The sequence below is a fragment of the Saimiri boliviensis genome, chromosome 3 (genome assembly GCF_048565385.1).
Source record: "Saimiri boliviensis isolate mSaiBol1 chromosome 3, mSaiBol1.pri, whole genome shotgun sequence".
Classification (NCBI taxonomy): Eukaryota; Metazoa; Chordata; class Mammalia; order Primates; family Cebidae; genus Saimiri; species Saimiri boliviensis.
In genome coordinates this window covers 39,737,555-39,757,554 of record NC_133451.1, presented here as the reverse complement: position 1 = coordinate 39,757,554, position 20,000 = coordinate 39,737,555, and the positions used below count along the sequence as shown (strand labels likewise).

At 39.2% G+C, this 20,000-nt stretch overlaps 1 protein-coding gene and 1 non-coding gene across 13 annotated transcripts in view; one reads left to right on the top strand and one right to left on the bottom strand.

The window, feature by feature from the left end:
• The window catches only part of APBB2 (amyloid beta precursor protein binding family B member 2), a 410,561-nt gene that overhangs the window by 124,399 nt on the left and 266,162 nt on the right, over positions 1-20,000 (top strand). The window lies entirely within an intron of this gene.
• On the bottom strand, positions 2,058-2,160 carry LOC120363750 (U6 spliceosomal RNA). Its single transcript, XR_005579201.1, has one exon. It is a non-coding gene; the product is annotated as a U6 spliceosomal RNA (small nuclear RNA).

Genomic DNA, 20,000 nt, shown 5'->3' with positions numbered 1-20,000 from the left:
GCCACCATGCCCAGCTAATTTTTAGTATTTTTAGTAGAGATGGGGTTTCACCATGTTGACCAGGATGGTCTTGATCTCTTGACCTCGTGATCCACCCACCTCGGCCTCCCAAAGTGCTGGGATTACAGGCTTGAGCCACCGCGCCCGGCCTGTTGAGTGTTTTTTATCATTAAAGTTGCTGAATTTTGTCAAATGCTCTTTCTGCATCAAATGAGATGATGATGTGTTTTTTCCTATTTGTTCTGTTAATGTGGTACATTTCATTGATCAATTTTCATATGTTGAATTATCCTTACATTCCAGAGATAAGTCCCACTTGATCATGGTATATAATTCTTTTAATAAGCTTTTGAATTTGGTTTAGTAGTCTTTTGTTAAGGATTTTCGCATCAATTTTCATAAGAAGTAATAGTCTGTAGTTTTCTTTTCTTACAGTGTAATTGTTTTTCTTTGGTATCAGGGTAATGCTGTCTGATAGGAGTTTGGAAGTGTTTCTTAGATTTTTGGAGGAGTTGAGAAGGATTGATGTTGATTCTTCTTTAAATGTTTAATGGAATTCAGCTGTGAAGCCGTCTAGTCTTTGGCTTTTCTTTGTTGGGAGGTTTCTGATTACTAATCAATGTCTTTACTAGTTACGGATGTGTTTAGGCTTTTCATTTCTTGATGATTCAGTTTTGGTAGGTTTTGTGTTTAGGAATTTGTCCTTTTCATATAGGTTATCTCATCTGTTGGTAATTATACTCCTATAATCCTTTTGATTTCTGTAGAATCAGTAGTAATGTCCCCCTTTTCACTTCTGATTTTAGTCTTCTTTTTCTTAGTCAATCTACCTAAAGGAGTACCAATTTTGTCAATCTTTTCAAAGAACCATCTCTTGGTTTTGTTGATTTTTTTCTTAGAGGTTGGCTTTTATGACTTTCATTTATAAATTATTACAAATCATAGATTATTTCAGTATTAGACTTATTTTTTTTTTTTTGGTAGTTTGGCAATGAAAAAGGGACCTCTTTGCCTTGTATATGCAGATGTATGAAGGGTTTAAATAATCAATGCTTTAAAATAATTAACTTGATTGTCTCTGCCATTTTTTCCCCCCTTGGGTAGTGCCTTTGTCTCACTACTCATTGCAGTTTGTTCTTATTATTTGTTGCATTATTGTGATTACTCTCTCATGGATGGTTAAGGCAGTGTCTCATAATATGATAACCAATTGGAAAGTTTCTTATGTTTTCTTCATGATGAACTGCTAAAAGTTCAGGTGAGATTAATTAATTATCATTATTATATTAAATGAAAAGCTAAAGAGTGAACTTGAGGAAAGCTTAGAGGACCAGTGTCTGAAAATTCCCAATTTTAATTCTGCTTTTCTGAATCATGATGTTCCATTCAACATGTAGACTTACGACTTCTCTACACCCTATTCCCATGTAAAAAATTTGTTGTTACTATAATTCAGTGAATGACCTTCTCTGTGATTATGTGGCAAAGGCAGTTTCAGTCTTATTTTCAGGGAAATGCCACTCAAACAGTTAATTTAATGACTTACTTTCTACTGAAGGTGGGAATCTTGTTTAGGCTTCTTGGCTTACTTTAATTTCTCCCTCTCTTCCTTCATTTCTTCAGTCATCCTCAGAAATCAAGAATTTTCTTCTTTTTTCTTTTCTTTTCTTTTTTTATGAGAGTCTCACTCTGTCACCCAAGTTGGAGTGCAATGGCACAATCTCGGCTCACTGCAACCTCCACCTCCAGGGTTCAAGCGATTCTCCTGTCTTAGGCTCCTGAGTAGCTGGGATTATAGGTGCATGCCACCACACCCAGCTAATTTTTGTATTTTTAGTAGAGACGGGCTTTCACCATCTTGGCCAGGCTGGTCTTGAACTCCTGACCTCATGATCTACCCACATTGGCCTCCCAAAGTGCTGGGATAACAAGCGTGAGCCACTGTGCCTGGCCAAGAATTTTCTAGCCATGTTTTCTTTTTTTAAAAAAAAATTAACAAAGATTATATATATTCAACGAGTACAGCATAATGCTTTGATATATGTATATGTACTGATTAAAATATGAAATGCTTCACAGATTTGCATGCTGTCCTTGTGCAGGGACCATGCAAATCTTCTCTGTATTATTCTTATTTTAGTATATGTGCTGTCAAAGCAAGCAATTTAATTTCTTCTTGATAATTCATTTACTCAATTCTTTTGGACCAGAAACATTTTATCTCAGAGGCATGATGAATACTTGCCCTCTGTGGTGTAATGTCATGTGTAATGTATTTTATTATCAAAATTCTTACATAAAACTTCTATTTGTGAATCAAGCCATTTATTTAAGAGATTTCCATCAGATTTTCCATAGATTTATTAGTTATCTAGTCACTACTAGTGATCACCTTTTTACCAATAAAATATTCTTATTGCTGCTTTATAATACATATCTTACTTTATTGATTCTAAGACACATATCTTTTCACATTTTAATATCTTTGAAATTTGATAAATCTTGCAGTCACTGACATTTTACAGCTATAATTGGCAGAACTTTTATTATTTTTAAGGCCTATGAATGTAATATAACTTCTATTTTTATTCTTAGTACATAAAATACTGGTATATCTTCTAGTCAATATCAGTTAATTTGATGAAATAAGTTGCTGTTAATGATCACTGTAATAATTTCTGTTAGAAACTTACTGTGAATCGTCTACCTTTACAACAAGACCTGTAAATGGCAATGTTGCAGGCTAGAGTGCAGTGGCGCGATCTCGGCTCACTGCAACCTCTGTCTCGCAGGTTCAAGCAATTCTTCTGCCTCAGCCTCCTGAGTAGCTGGGACTACAGGTGTGTGCCACCACGCCCAGCTAATTTTTGTATTTTTAGTAGAGACATGGGTTCACCATGTTGGACAGGATGGTCTTGATCTCTTGACCTTGTGATCCACTGCCTCGGCCTCCCAGAGTGCTGAGATTACAGGCATGGACCACTGTGCCTGGCTGCAATGTAACAGTTTGACAGAAAGTTTAGAGTAGAAAAAAAATTACTTGTAAGTCCTAAACCTATATACTTAAGTATATTTTGTATGTATTTGATTCCAGTCGTTTTACATATTTTTATCTGTTTGTAGCTATAGCATACATACTACTTTGCTCTTCTCATTTTTTATTCCTATTATATCTTAATTTCTCTCTGTTGCAGGCCTTCTTAGTTGTTGTATTTATTTATTGAGATAAAGTCTTGCTCTGTCGCCCATGCTGGAGTGCAGTGGCATGATCTTGGCTCACTGCAACATCTACCTCCCAGGTTCAAATGATTCTCCTGCCTCAGCCTCCTGAGTAACTGGGATTACAGGCGAGTGTCACCATATCTGGCTAATTTTTCTATTTTTAATATAGATGGGGTTTCACCATGTTGGCCAGGCTGGTCTCAAACTCCTGACCTCAAGTGATCTGCCCACCTTGGCCTCCCAAAGTGCTGGGATTACAGATATAAGCCACTTCACTGGGCCTATATTTGTCATTTTTAATAGTTTCATAATCAGTGTATGACCATAATAAAACTGCATGCTACCCAGCTGCTGAAAATTTAGATTGTTGCCACTTTTCCTACTGTGAATAATGCTTCAATGAACAACTCTCTTGCATATTGTTTATTATTAATTTTATTATTAATTTTGACCATTTGTTTTATGAAATGTAACTTTGAAGAGCATCTCTTTAGCCCAGGGGTTTGAAGCTGCAGTGAGCTATGATTGTGTCATTGTACTTTAGCCTTTATTTTTTAAATAAAGACCCCTAGCTCTTTATTTAAAAAAACTTTGTAGAAGCCTTCTAAACTACGTTTTATTGTGCAGAATCAATATTTATATTCAGATAAATCAAATCCAAATTAACAGCTACTATTATAACACTGTCTGTTCATTCATTCATTTGCTCAACTATGTACCCACCAACAATACATTGGATCATTATGTGTCCAGTAGGTTCCAAGTGATAAGGAATCAAAGTTAAATAGGACATCCCCCAATCTTTGGTATTTTATTGTATAGTGGGAGATTCAGATTTATGAAAAATAAATACTGTGTGATGAGGGATATAGGGAAGATATGGGTTAAAGTTTCTTAGTTGCATGTAATTTATTTTGATGGCATTATTGATTGGTGTTAAGATATGAGGTGTGGACATATCATATTTCATTTTAAAAATGTGTCTAATAGGTTTATCTGACAGAAAATGCTCTACTTGACCTATCCAACTTCCTTTTGAGTCTAAACCTGCATCCTGTGATGTCTGTGATCCAGTGTTTGTCTAGAGTTCCGTGTCATGTTCCTCCAACACACTAAGTTCCCTGTTGCCAGTAACTGTGTCATGTGTCTTTTTCCTTTCTACATCTGCTACAGTCTGCTGTGTTTGTAGCAGGTGTCAAAGTATTGATAGTTCATTTGACTTGCTTTAGATTGTACTTTTTTAAACGAATGACAACATTTCACCATTTTATACTTTCCTTAGAACTTCATTGACTGTCAGTTTATATTCTATGATCAATGAAGTTTTAATTCTGTCTTGTCATATTTGTTTAGTTAAAAAAATTTCAAGTTAAGAAGATGGTTGAAAGATTGTATAATCCCATAGAGTATTTTTATAGTAAAAGTTTAAAATTCTGGTACTTGTAATGGTTGAAAGTAGGACTTTCACTGGACAAAATAAAACTCCTCTGTATAAATTTTTGGAGGCTGTCTTAAGCCTTTGTTGAGGTGGGAAAAAATTTCTGTATAACTAAGTATCAATTCAGGCATTTGATAAAGTGAATATGTTTTGGAAATACCCATTTATGGTTCTACCATTAAAAGGTCATTAACTAGCTATGAGTTTACCTGCTTTATACACGTACATTACAAAGCGGATCCTATTTTTAAGTTTCTTGAGAAGGTATTCTGGAAACAGCTTTTGAGAGTGATTTCTTGGGAAGTTTTTTTATTTTTTTTTTTTTTGCCTTTTCATCTTTCCATTTCTGAAACCTAAATACAGTTGTGCCATGTTCTTTGCAGAGCTGTGGTGATTAGATTGTACAGCTTTATACACACACACGTGTGTGAGTGTACACACCACACACACACACATACACACACACACACATACACTCTCTGCTGTGCAGAATCACTGTCCCATTGTGTGATCTTCAAATGAAACAAGGAAGGAATAATATTGGATTGACTGAGATAAATTTGTCTTAGCTTTTCAAAATACCTTGTGAGTGTAGCATAATTCACTTGGACAGCTGTGGAATGAAACTCTTGTTTTAGTGGCCATTAGATATTTCAAGAGAACTGACTACACAGAAGAACGTATGGTAAAGATAGTTCGGCAACTGATGGAATTTGAAGTAGCATTTACAGGCCTAGGCAGGTGGCTCACCTGAGGTAGGAGTTTGAGGCTAGCCTGGCCAACCTGGTGAAATCCTTTCTCTCCTAAAGATACAAAAATTAGCTGTGTGCAGTGGCTCACACCTGTAATCCCAGCACTTTGGAAAGTTGAGACAGGTGGATCACCTGGGTTTAAGAGTTTGAAACCAGCCTGGCCCACATGGTGAAACCCCATCTTTACCAAAAATATAAAAAATTAGCCGAGTGTGGTGGCAGGCGCCTGTAATCGCAGCTACTCGGGAGGCTGAGGCAGTGGAATCGCTTGGACCGGGAGGCAGAGATTGCAGTTAGCTGAGATCCTGCCATTGCACTCAAGCCTGGGCAACAAGAGCGAAACTCCGTCTAAAAAAATTAAAAAAAAAAAATTAGCTTGGTGTGGTGGCAGGCACCTGTAGTCCTAGCTACTAGGGAGCCTGAGACAGGAGAATCACTTGAACCTCAGAGGCTGAGGTTGCAGTGAGCAGAGATCATGCCCCTGCACTCCAACCTGGGCAACAAGGGCAAAACTCTGTCTCAAAAAAAAAAAAAAAAAAGAAGAAGTAGTATTTACATCACCAATGGAAATTAAATAATTTTTCCCCCAAGGTGATGTGTAGCCTGACTCTTGTGACTAAGGGATTGACCTCTTGACAAGTCTTTATGAAATAACACCACAGGACGGGAAATAATATCTTGGCATCAAGCTTTGCATTTATTTTGCAAGCCCTCTTGATGGGATTTGTATGATCTTGTTGTATACAGCAAACAAAAGGTTACTTCTTTGTCATGAAAGCCTTCCTCAGTTTTCAGAGACAGCAGGGCACCACAGAAAGAGACTTTCTCTGCATCCACATTTCTATTAATGTCATTACTGCATTTGACTCTTTTATGAAGCCCTTTTGGTCTACATCAACTGTGTGTTCTAAGCTATCTATCTCTGCAAAATTTGTTTGGTTAGCCTAAGACATATGCAGATAGATTGCCCAGGTTCAGTGTTCTCAGACTTGGAACTAAATGTGCTGCAGTACACAATTGATGGGTGCAGCTTTTCAGAAATATTGATGTTTCTACAGTTGATGTAAATCTTTGGATTCCTTGGTTTGCATTTTCATAGTCATGTGTAGTTCCTGACCACTGATTTTCAAACTGCCTTGTCTCTACAAAATCTGTGTTTAAGTGAAAAGACAAAGAAAATTGTCCTTCCCCACCCACTACCCTTCCGCCCACTCACAGCGGTAAGAATCACGAGCTGGTCTCTGGCCACATGTAAACAGTGGCAGTTCCCAATTTACAAGCTACTTACATTTCCAAAGTGAAGTTGTTGTGAAGTCAGTTAGTGACTTAGAACTTTGAATGGGTTGGCTAATGGTGGAAAGTAATGTAAAGAATAGATGACCAGCCAGGTAGACTGGCTCACACCTGTAATCCCAGCACTTTGGGAGGCTGAGGTGGACGGATCACAAGGTCAAGAGATCAAAATCATCCTAGCCAACATGGTGAAGCCCTGTCTCTACTAAAAATACAAAAATTACCTGGGCATGGTGGCGAGCACATGTAGTCCCAGATACCCAGGAGGCTGAGGCAGGAGAATCACTTGAACCTGGGAGGTAGAGGTTGCAGCGAGCCAAGATCACACCACTACACTCCAGCCTGGCAACAGAGCAAGACTCCATTTCCAAAAAAAAAAAAAAAAAAAAAAAAAAAGAAAAGAATAGATGAACCTACCAAAACAACTTTGGTGACCCATAATGATGTTCCAGGAACATAGTTTTAATTGTATCTTAAAAATAACCTTCCCCCATGCTTCTTGGTTCTGCTTTAAAATCTTATGAAACAAACATTTCATTCATCACTTCAGTACATGGCTACCTATCTCTACCTGTGTATCCTGGAGCAATGTGTCAGTCAGGATTCTTGGAGAGAAGCAATGGACACTTGCTGAATGATTTAAGCAAAGAAGTAATTTGTTCGGAAGATATTGGGTAGGTTCCGAATTTATCAGATGTTGGGGGAAAGGACAGCCAGATTCATAGCCAAGGTCAGACAAAAAAATTAGTTCTGTGTAGGGTAGACCCTGTCACTGAACACTAGACATTGGTGTTTGGGCTGATCATCTCTTCAGGATCAGACACTTGGTACCAACTCTGCCATTTCAGCCTTTTCTTCCTCTGATTAGTGGGTATTGTTGCTCTTGATCTCACCCATGATAATTTCCTTCTGCTCCTGCCTCTTTGTGTCTCTGGTTCTAGATTCAGCACTGACCAAGGCTAAGTCATTCTCAAGCCTTGGCTGCAAGACACTCTGGGAATGTTAGTCTTTAGCCATTTTTGCTTCTATGGTGAGAGATGTGCCTCTCATCAGAACTCACATGATGAGGAATTCCCCAGATATAGGGGACTGAGTTTAGATGCTGGACATTCCCTATCCTTCTACCCGCATAAGGATAAAACTCACCAAAAGAAGCTTCATTAAAGGACTCTGGTACAAGGGGAGGTGTTGCAGTGGTCAAGGTGTTTATCTACATGAAGCTGTAGTTAGTGAACTCTTAACAAAGATGGCCATTTGTTTCTTGTGTACTGGTGTCCAGGGTCCCCTTCACCATGTGTTAACTAAAGCTAGAGGTGTGAAGATTTAGGCATATTTGACCTCTCACAGTGTGGTCCTTAAATAACAAGACACGCTAAATTGAATTTTAACAACTGGATTAACTAGGAGGAACAGATTAAGATTTATCTATTTCCTTGTTTATATTAGAAAATGAAATTTCACATTATCAGTTTGTCTTACACAGTTAGATGGTTTATATGTTTCACTGATCAACTTCTTTCCTTTTAAAAGTTCATTTTTAATTGCAATTATACATGTATATAGCTTACAAATTCTTGCCCCACGGATTTGCTTGCCATTTTCCACTTCTCGGAAGCAACTACTCTTCAGTTCATTTAGCTCTTCTTCTGGTATTTACTTCCTTGTAGCAAATTAATATGTTCATATTGGTAATTCTCGAATTTTTTTTTTCATTTTAGGCATTAAACATGAATTTCTATTGAGGAAGGGAAGGATTTAGCTTTCTTTTATTCTCCCTCCCTTAAATACCTGCCCTGTCCTCTCTAAGTTAGTTGTATCTGAGTTTATTTTTACTGTAAATATTTTTTCACAGCTGAGCTAGGCAGGATACTGTGATTTTATTTTCTTTCTTGTATAGCATATTAAAATGTTGTTGCTTAGTATTCTATTTATATGCTGCTTATTTATCCCCAAATTCTCAAATAAGGTGAAACACAATGGCACATCTCTTGGTTCTTGCATTTGTACATGTGACATTTTTCTTGGGCTCTCTGCTTGCTCACTCTGTTCTGGACTGTTTACTCTTTTTTTTCTTTTTAATTGTGCTTTAGATTCTGGGGTACATGTGCAGATCACGCAGGATTGTTGCATAAGTACACACATGGCAATGTGGTTTGCTGCCTCCATCCGCCCATCCCCTACATCTGGCATTTCTCCCCATGTTATCCCTCCCTGACCTCCCCACCACTGCCCCCGCACTGTCCCTCCCTTGGCACCCCCAACAGACCCTAGTGTGTAATGCTCCCCTCCCTGAATCCATGTATTCTCATCGTCCATCACCCGCCTATGAGTGAGAACATGCAGTGTTTGATTTTCTGTTCTTGTGTCAGTTTGCTGAGAATTATGGTTTCCAGATTCATCCATGTCCCTGCAAAGGACACAAACATCATTTTTTATGGCTGTGTAGTATTCCATGTGTATGTGTGCCACATTTTCCTTGTTCAGTCAATTATCGATGGGCATTTGGGTTGGTTCCACATCTTTGCTATTGTACACAGTGCTGCTATGAACATACATGTGCATGTATCTTTATAATAGAATGATTTGTAATCCTTTGGGTATATACCCAGGAATGGGATTGCTGGGTCAAATGGAATTTCTATTTCTAGGTCCTTGAGGAAGCGCTACACTGTCTTCCACAGTGGTTGGACTAATTTACACTCCCACCAACAGTATAAAAGTGTTCCTATTTCTCCACATCCTCTCCAGCATCTGTCTCCAGATTTTTTAATGATCGCTATTCTAACTGGCATGAGATGGTATCTCAATGTAGTTTTGATTTGCATTTCTCTAATGACCAGTGATGATGAGCATTTTTTCATATGTTTGTTGGCCTCATATATGTCTTCTTTTGTAAAGTGTCTGTTCATATCCTTTGCCCACTTTTGGATGGGTTTGTTTGTTTTTTTCTTGTAAATCTGTTTTAGTTCTGTATAGATTCTGGATATTAGCCCTTTGTCAGATGGGTAGATTGCAAAATTTTTTTCCCATTCTGTTGGTTGCTGGTTCACTCTAATGATTGTTTCTTTTGCTGTACAGAAGCTCTGGAGTTTAATTAGGTTCCATTTGTCTATTTTGGCTTTTGTTGCCAATGCTTTTGGCGTTTTAGTCATGAGGTCCTTGCCTATGCCCATGTCCTGAATGCTTTTGCCTAGGTTTTCTTCTAGGGTTTTTATGGTGTTAGGTCTTATGTTTAAGTCTTTAATCCATCTGGAGTTAATTTTTCTATAAGGTGTCAGGAAGGGGTCTAGTTTCTGCTTTCTGCACACTGCTAGCCAGTTTTCCCAACACCATTTATTAAACAGGGAATCCTTTCCCCATTGCTTGTTTTTGTCAGGTTTGTCAAAGATCAGATGGTTGTAGATGGTGGTGTTGCCTCCAGAGCCTCTGTTCTGTTCCATTGGTCTCAATCTCTGTTTTGGTACCAGTACCATGCTGTTTTGATTACTGTAGCCTTGTAGTATAGTTTGAAGTTTGGTAGTGTGATGCCTCCGGCTTTGTTCTTTTTGCTTAGGATTGCCTTGGCTATGCAGGCTCTCTTTTGGTTCCATATGAAGTTTAAGGTGATTTTTTCCAGTTCTGTGAAGAAGGTCATGGGTAGCTTGATGGGGTTAGCGTTGAATCTATAAATTATTTTCATCAGTATGGCCATTTTCATGATACTGATTCTTCCTAACCATGAGTTTGGAATGTTTCTCCATCTGTTTGTGTCCTCTTTTATTTCCTTGAGCAGTGGTTTGTAGTTCTCCTTGAAGAGGTCCTTTACATCCTTTGTTAGTTGTATTCCTCGGTATTTTATTCTTTTGTAGCAATTGTGAATGGGTGTTTGCTCATGATTTGGCTATTAGTCTGTTATTGATGTATAGAAATGCTTGTGATTTCTACATATTAATTTTGTATGCTGAGACTGCTGAAGTTGCTGATCAGTTTAAGGAGATTTTGGGCTGAGATGATGGGGTCTTATAAATATACAATCATGTTGTCTGCAAATTGAGACAATTTGACTTCTTCTTTTTCTAATTGAATATTCTTTATTTTTTTTTTTCTTGCCTGATTGCTCTGGCTAGAAATTCAATACTATATCGAATAGGAGTGGTGAGAGAGGGCATTCTTGTCTAGTGCTGGATTTCAAAGGGAATGCTTCCAGTTTTTGCCCATTCACTATGATATTGGCTGTAGCTTTGTTGTAAATAGCTTTTATTGTTTTGAGGTGTGTTCCTTTGATACCTAGTTTATTGAGAGTTTTTAGCATGAAGGGCTGTTGAATGTTGTCAAACACCTTCTTTGCATCTATTGAGATAATCATGTGGTTTTTTTCTTTGGTTCTGTTTATGTGATGGATTACGTTTATAGACTTGTGTATGTTGAACCAGCCTTGCATCCTTGGAATGAAGTCTACTTGATCATGATGGATGAGCTTTTTGATGTGCTGTTGCAGTCAGTTTGCCAGTATTTTATTGAAGGTTTTCACATCTATGTTCATCATGGATCTTGGCCTGAAATTTTCTTTTTTTGTGGCATCTCTGCCAGGTGTTGGTATCAGGATGGTTTTGGTCTCATAAAATGATTTGGAAAGGATTCCCTCTTTTTGTATTGTTTGGAATAGTTTCAGAAGGAATGGCACCAGCTCCTCTTTGTACGTCTGGTAGCATTCAGCTGTGAACCCATCTGGACCTGGACTTTTTTTGGTTGGTAGGCTATTAATTGCTACCTTAACTTCAGCCCTTGTTACTGGTCTATTCAAGGTTTCAACTTCTTCCTGATTTAGGCTTGGGAGGGTACAAGTGTCCAGGAATTTATCCATTTCTTCCAGGTTTATTGGTTTATGTGCATAGAGCTGTTTGTAGTGATCTCTGATTGTAGTTTTTGTTTCTGTGGAATCAGTGGTGATATCCCCTTTATCGTTGTTTATTGCATCTATTTGATTCTTCTCCCTTTACTTTTTTATTAATCTGGCTACCAGTCTATTTTGTTGATCTTTTCCAAAACCAGCTCCTAGATTTATTGATTTTTTGAAGGGTTTTTTTGTGTCTCTATCTCCTTCAGTTCTGCTCCGATCTTAGTTATTTCTTGTCTTATGCTTGCTTTTGAATTTTTTTAATCTTGCTTCTCTAGCTCTTTCAATTTTGATTAAAGGGTGTTGATTTTAGCTTCGCTTCTCATGTGGGCATTTATTGCTATAAATTTCCCTCTAGACACTGCTTTAAATGTGTCCCAGAGATTCTGGTATGTTCTGTCTTTGTTCTCGTTGGTTTTAAAGAACATCTTTATTTTTCCTTCATTTCATTGTTTATCCAGACAACATTCAGGAGCCAGTTGTTCAGTTTCCATGAAGCTGTGCGTTTCTAACTGAGATATCCTTTCTTTTGCTTGGTCGATTCAGCTGTTGAAACTTGTGTATGCTTCTCGAAGTTCTCTTCCTGTGTTTTTCAGCTCCATCAAGTTGTTTATAGTCTTCTCAAAGCTGTTTATTCTAGTTAGCATCTCATCTAACCTTTTTTCTAAGTTTTTAGTTTCTTCGCATTGGTTTAGCACCTGTTCTTTTAGCTCTGAGAAGTTTGTTATTACCCACCTTCTGAAGCCTGTTTCTGTCAATTTATCAGATTCATTCTCCATCCATCTTTGATCCCTAGCTGGTGAGGAGTTGTGATCCTTTGGAGGAGAAGAGGCATTCTGGTTTTTGGTGTTTTCATCCTTTTTGCGCTGGTTTCTTCCCATCTTAGTGGCTTTATCTACCTGTGGTCTTTATAGCTGGTGACTTTCGGATGGGGTCTCTGAGTGGATGTCCTTTTTGTTGATGATGAAGTTATTTCTTCCTGTGTCTTAGTTTTCCTTCTAGCAGTCAGACCCCTCTGCTGCAGGACTGCTGGAGGTCCACTCCAGACCCTGCTCACCTGGGGATCACCCATGCGAGCTGCAGAACAGCAAGGGTTGCTGCCAGTTTGTTCTTCTGTTATCTTTGTCCCAGAAGGATACCTGCCAGATGTTGGCCTGAGCTCTCCTTTATGAGGTGTCTCTTTGGATATATGAGGGTTGAGGAGCTGCTTGAGGAGACAGTCTGTCCCTGATAGGAGCTTAGGTGCTATGCTGGAAGCTCTGTTGTTCTGTGCAGAGCTGCTGGGCAGGTACTTTTAAGTCTGCTGCAGCAGAACTCATAACTGCCTCTTTTCCCAGGTGCTCTGTCCTAGGAAGGTCGGCTTTATTTATAAGTTCCTGTTGTGCTGCTGCCTTTTTTCATCAATGCCCTGCCCCACACAGATATAGTCTAGTCACAGTCTGCCAGCAGGGGTGTTGCTGAGCTGCCGCAGGCTCTGCCCAGCTGCTGTGTGAACTGCCTTGGTAGTGCTGGTTGCCTTTTCCCCCACTGAGCTGGACCGTCTTGGGTCCAGCTGCACTTGCTGGGAAACTCTCAGTCCAGAGCGTTTCAGGTTGTTTGTTTTGCGGGGGTGGTATCTGCCAAGCCAGATAGCTCCCTGTCTCTGCCCCCTTCCTTTCAGTTGAATGGGCAGTTCTGTTTCCCAGGCGTTCCACATGCCACTTGAAATGGCCACCCAGATTTTTGTGATTTTCTGTGCACCAAGCCGGCACCAGCTGAAACTGCCATGCTGAAAACTTGCTTTCGGCCCAAGAATCTCTTGGTCTGTGGGCAGTGAAAATTTGTTAGCAAATGTAATGGGCACTCACCCTCTGTGTTGTTCTTGCTGGGAACTGCACTCCGGAGCTGTGTCTATTTGACCATCTTGGATCCTCCCCCCAGGACTGTTTACTCTTGAGGCCTGTGTGCAGCTGTTGACCTGGAATTTGTCCTCACCAGTCACGTTGGGAATTCTTGATTGACCTGTTTACTGGATGTCGTCTCTTTTGGTCTTGACCCTCTTTTGGGGAAGCACATTGCCTGGCTGCTGCTTCATGAGAAAGCATGTGTAGATAGAATTTTTTGAGATCTGGCATGTGTCAAAATATCATTTGGTCTCCCCTTACATATGATTGATATCTAATTTAAAGTTGGAGATTACTTTCCCTGGGAGTTTAGAGGGCTTGTTCCATTTTCTTCTGCTTCCAATTTTGTTATTGAATTGTTGCATGCTCTTCTGACTCTATTTACTTTGTATATGACTTGTTTCTTTTCTTTGTAGATCCTTTCTGGCTATTTACAAATCCCCCAATGTTCTGAGCTTTCCTTGTAATGACATATAATGTAATATGTCACTTTTTCATTCACTGTGAAGATTCGTTTTTGGCAGGGGGAGGATAGTTTTCTTTTCACTGTTTCTCTGTTCTCTTTTTTTTTTGGAGCTCCTATTTGTCAGATGCTGGAACTCTTGGATTTTTCCTCCAACGTAATTATTGTTTTAAAAAAAAATCTCTGGCAGTGTGTGGGCTCACACTCATAATCCCAGCATTCTGGGAGGTCAAGCTGGCAGGATTGCTTGAACCCAAGAGTTCCAGACAAGCCTCGGCAACACAGTGAGTCCTTTTCTCTTAAAAAAAAAAAAAAAAAAAATTAGCTGGGTGTGGTAGTATGCACCTGTAGTCCTAACTACTCGGGCAGTTGAGGTGGGAGGATTGCTTGAGCCCAGGGATTTGAAGCTGCAGTGAGCTATGATTATGCCTGGGCCAAAGAGCAAGACTCTGTCTCAAAAATAAAATAAAATAAAATAAAATAAAAAAATTCTGATTTCTATCCTTGTATCTTTTTGTTCTACTGTGGGGGAACATTTACCTCTATTATCTTCTAATCTCTCCATTGATTTTCTTATTTCTGTGATTATAATATTAATGTCTAGGAGCTTTTTCTTGTTCTCACAATATTTCTATTTTATAGCATCCATTCTTTATTGTTTATAGAGCCAATATATTTTACCCTCTTGGGGTTATTAATTATGTATATTTGAGATTTTCTCCCTACATTGACTGTGTTCCCTCCTGAAGTTCCCTGTCTGTCATGTTGGACCCTATTTCACATGCTTGGTGTTCATCCTGTCATTTTTTATTCATGCAGAGGCACTGAGCAAGGCTTTGTCAATTGGTGGCCTCATATAGGATGAGCACCTCTTTTCAGAAGTCACCTTGCCGTCCAGTTTTGGTATCTGTAGATCTCTTTTCTCGGGCAGATTTGTTTCTCCAGGAAAGTCTTCGGTACCAATCTCCTACTGGCCAGTGCTCTGGGAACCCAGCAGAGGAAGGGGCTGTGGAGTGCACAATTCCACTCAATCCTTCTCTTTTTCAGTAGGCCCCTCCAACCAGTCACTGACTAGTGTCCCTGAGTGCAGATCCTCTCATTTAACCTTTGCTGAGATGGAAGGATGAGCATGACAAGCTTCATGGTTTAGCAAAGATAGAGAGCTTTACTCCTTAAAATGACTTGCAAGCAGTCCTTTAATTTTCAGTGCCACCTACACCCTGTCTTCTCACCTAAACCCCACTTATCTGTGTCTTCACTTCCACTTTCCTCGGGTTCTTTGCCCCGTACTGGTTTGTTATTTCCTGACAATTCTGTCTGGAGACGTTTAAGTTTTGTCTGCCCTTGCTTTGAAAATTCACTCATCATTGGGCCAGTTGTTTTCCATTTTCTAAAAATGTTTTCCATGAATTTTGTCCTCATCCATTCTCTTTCTTCTCATGAACTTATCTCTACCTCTTGCTTACTGTCATCTAGGGGTGTTTTTGGGAGGGAATGGAGATAAGCACAAGATTGTAATCTATCACACGCAATTTATAATCCCTGCTGATCAACTGGTGAGATTCAGTTCAATTTAGATACATGATTGTCTGGTCTATTAAGGAAGGGTTCATTTGGTCACTATATCCTATTCAGTTTTATTCAGAGATTATTACTCTCACTGTCAAAGTGAACTAAGTGATACTGTTTCTTGGTTTGAGAATATAATAGGAAAAAAGGTCAGTTATCTCTAAAGTATATATTCCAAGTCTGACCTCAAACCCAGTCACAAGGGAAACATAATATTTCCACCATTACAAAAAATAATGACCTTCATTGCCTGGAGCCATAATCACAGTTGGGTCAATCTTTCTTAGATTTCCTATTAGTTTCACTTGAGTTGTGTCCAAGCTGGAAAAAAAAAAAAAACATTCTTTTCTAAGAGCCACTTTATCCAGTGTTTCCAGTTGTGTTCTGTAGGGAACTGAGCTTCCAGGAGACATCTCTGTAGATTGTATGAAGAATGTTGAACCTTGACATTCTTCTCGATTCCCAGGCTCATATCACCCAGAGCACCTCTTAAAAAATGCAGAAAGTTTTGTCATGTGCCAGAAGCTTACATCATTCATTGAACGTGTAAACACACAGCAGAGTCAAGGCCAAATGTTATCTTTCAACTTTTTTCCTTAAATTTCGTTAGTACTTCAATTTTAGGAATAACAGCTGATTTATTATTTCTTCTTCCTCTTCTTCGTCTTCCTCTTCTTTCTCCTTTCTTCTTCTTCTTCTTCTTCTTCTTCTTCTTCTTCTTCTTCTTCTTCTTCTTCTTCCTCTTCCTCTTCCTCTTCTCCTCCTCTTCCTCCTTTTCCTCTTCCTCCTCCTCTTCCTCCTCCTCCTCCTTCCTTCCTTCCTTCTTCCTTCTTCCTTCTTCTTCAAGGGAGTCTTGCTCTGTTGCCCAGGCTGGAGTGCAGTGGCACAATCTCAGCTCACTGCAACCTCCACCTCCTGGGTTCAAGTGATTCTCCTGCCTCAGCCTCCCAAGTAGCTGGGACTACAGGTGCCCACCACCATGCCCCGCTGATTTTTGTATTTTTAATACAGACAGGGTTTCAGTATATTGGCCAGGTTGGTCTCAAACTCCTGACCTCATGATCTGCCCACCTCAGCCCTCCAAAATACTGGGATTAAAGGTGTGAGCCACCGTGCCTGGTCTACAACCGATTTATTAAAATTACGTTTAATATATTTTTAATGTGTATAAAAGATTACTGTAAAATTATTTTGGGTCTTGTTCAACCATTGTAAAGTCAAAGGGCAATCAGTTCAAATGTTAAAGAGTTTGTATCTCCAGAGTTTGAATGAATATAATGGAATCTGATCTGATTTATTTTGTTTTGTTCTGCTTTTTTTTTTTTTTTTTTTTTTTTGGTTTTTTTGAGACAGTTTCACTCTGTCGCCAGGCGCCAGGCTGGAGTGCAATGGCAGGATCTTGGCTCGCTACAGTCTCTACCTCACGGGTTCAAGCAATTCTCCTGCCTCAGCCTCCCGAGTAACTGGGACTACAGGTGCACGCCACCATGCCCAGCTAATTTTTGTATTTTTGGTAGAGACAGGGTTTCACCATGTTGGCCAGGATGGTCTTGATCTCTTGACCTGGTGAACTGCTGGCCTCAGCCTCCCGAAGTGCTGGGATTACATGTGTGAGCCACTGCGCCCGGCCTGTTCTGTTTGTTTTTTTGGAGACAGAGTGTCACTCTTGTTGCCCAGGCTGGAGTGCAGTAGCATGAACATGACTCATTGCAATGTCGCCCTCCTGGGCTCAAGCAGTCCTCCCACCTCAGCCCCCTGAGTAACTTGGACTGCAGGGACATGACCAGATAATTTTTTGTAGAGACAAGTTTTGCCATGTTTCTCAGGCCTGTCTTGAATTCCCGAGGTCAGGTGATCCACCTACCTCAGTTTCCCAAAGTCCTGGTTCCACAGGCGTTAGCCACTGCGTTGGGCTTGATCTAATTTCTAATCTAGAGTTTACAGAATCCTTTTAAAATAATAATAATATTTACCTTCACATGGTAGATTTAATATTTTTCTATTTCAGACACCTCATGTTCTTTGTTGATAAATCAAGATTGAGAGTATGTGGAAGTTCTGAGATGAATCTTTCTATTTGCAGGTTCCTGTTGTCACCATGATAAAGAGTGCCGGGCATCTGTTTTGTGCTAAAGCTAACTAGAAGCGTCGCTGCCTCTGAGCAACAGGCAGCAAGTACTTCTGTCCTTAAAACCAAAAATAGATGCTCTTTCTTATTATCATAGCTCAAATGATCATCTTTTTTAATGAGATGGGCACATCCCTTGTGGTTTTCACAGATTTAATGATCAGATTATTTAATGCAGAGCTTGGGGAAAAATAGCTCTGGTAAGATAGATGATGGAAATTTTACTGGAAGCAAAAAGAACAACTTTATTCCTTTTCTTTTTCTTTCTGCGAGTTTTTTCAACCTCTTGTTCCTTTGTTTGTTTGTTTAGAGATGGTCTTCCTGTGTCGCCCAGGCTGAAGTGCAGTGTCACTATCGTAGCTCATCGCAGTCTTGAACTCCTGGGCTCAAGCAGTCCTCCTGCCTCAGCCTCCCAAGTAGTTGAGGCTACAGGCACATGTCATCACACCTCACTTGCTTGCATATTGATTGACTGCTTGATTGATGAGATGAGGTCTTCCTGTGCTGCCCAGGCTGGTCTTGAACGACTGGCCTCAAGTACTGCTACTACCTCAGTTTCCCAAATGCTGAGATTACAGGCGTGAGCCACCTCACCGGGCCTCTTGCTTTTTTTTAAATTAATTATTTTTCATGATTTTGAAAGGGATTCACCTGTGTTATTTTAATATATTGTTATATTTACACATTTCTCACTGTTGTTTTAACTTCAAGAGACGATTACTAGGGGAGAAAAAAAATTATTTGTTAAGAGAGTTGAATGTGTCAGATGTAGGTGTACTGTATGTATGTAGTCTGACTTGCTTTGGACAACTCTGCAAAGTATTGTGCATTAGTATATTGGCATTTGGAAGGAGAAAAATTGCTTCTTTGCTGATTTTAGAACATTCTGTTTGTATTTCTGAAAGTCAGGCAAGAAACAAAGAGAATAGAAGAAATGTAAGAGAAATAAGGTAATGTATATGAAGGTGCCTTGTAAACTGCTAAATCACATACAGCTGTTAGTTACAGTTATTGCAAGGGTTGAACTTAAAGTGAGAAAAATAAGATCCACAAAAATGCTATGAAGAAAAATGAGAAGAAGAGAAAAGAAATAACTTGGACAGGAAGTTGTTAAGAAAGAAACAAAATGGGAAAATCATAATGGGGAATTTTTAGGTTCTAGTTTGTTTTTTACTATGAAAATTCAGTAGTAGTTGTTCTTCCTATATGAGCCGTGAAGTTAAAAATATTTATTACCCAAAAAGAATGTTCTTTGGAAAATTTTGGAAAAAGCATCTTATCTAGGGTGGTGAGAGTTGGACAGAAACTACTAGGCACAAGACCTTACCAGCTCTAAATAAAGATCTGTGTGTTGTAGCAGGTTATGTACTTAATCAAGGTATAATTCACATTTGTTTCCACTTAATTAAGGTGTAATTCACATTTGTAGATCTCTTCTGAGCCTTTCCTCTTGTTCTGATTCATACCTTTGCAAGGCAGATATCCTTAGCCCATTTTACAGATGAGACTTAGAAGGCTAATTGATTTGCCCACAGCCACTTAATATATGCAGTGGTGAAGTCCTTCCCCTTCTTCAGATTCTGAATTTGTTCCCACATTTCCGGATTCTTCATATCAGGACAATTGGTTCTGTTGTGTTTCTGGAGATTCTGGTTATTGAATTTCTCCAAGGGAGGTGCTTGTTAAATAACAGTGGTCACTTAGAAATAACATGCTCCGGGCAGGTTTTGAGCTTGGCTAAATGACTTCAAATGAGTTCTATTTAAGGAATACTATTTGAATTCCCCAAGAACCAAGAAATAAACAAAAAGGCATCACAAAAGCCCAAGTATGTGTTCAAAGCCTGTGCACTGTGCCCTTCAGATCTTATCTGGAGCTTGGTATTTTAAGTTTCATTCTCTTATACTTCATTATTTTATTGAAACTCCAAAATCGTAGCTGACTTAAAGAAGGGAAAGGTTGGTACTATAACAGAAATGAGATGCAACTCTTTAGAATAAAGGAGAGGAGATAGCCAGACTATGAAAGGCAGACAAATATCCCCAAAGCCTAGCAGCCATCTGCCATTGAGTAGAGGAATAAACAGCCCTCTGTTGCCTCAGAAGCTTCTGAGAACAGCTGTCTTGCCACTGGCCTTTAATGGGCAGGTTTAACCCAGTTACCAGCAGGATGCACACAAAGCCAACCTTATCCCTTGTCCTTCTATTCGCTATCGATTTATCTCCAACTCAGATCTTGACTCTAATCAGCCACAGCTCTTGGATTCAGATCTGGCTCTGTAACTTGGATTTCCTCTTGGGCTCTCCAGAATATATTTATATCTGTGCTTTCCCTGTTATGAGAACTTTAACAGTCTCTTCCTTTAGATTCTCATTG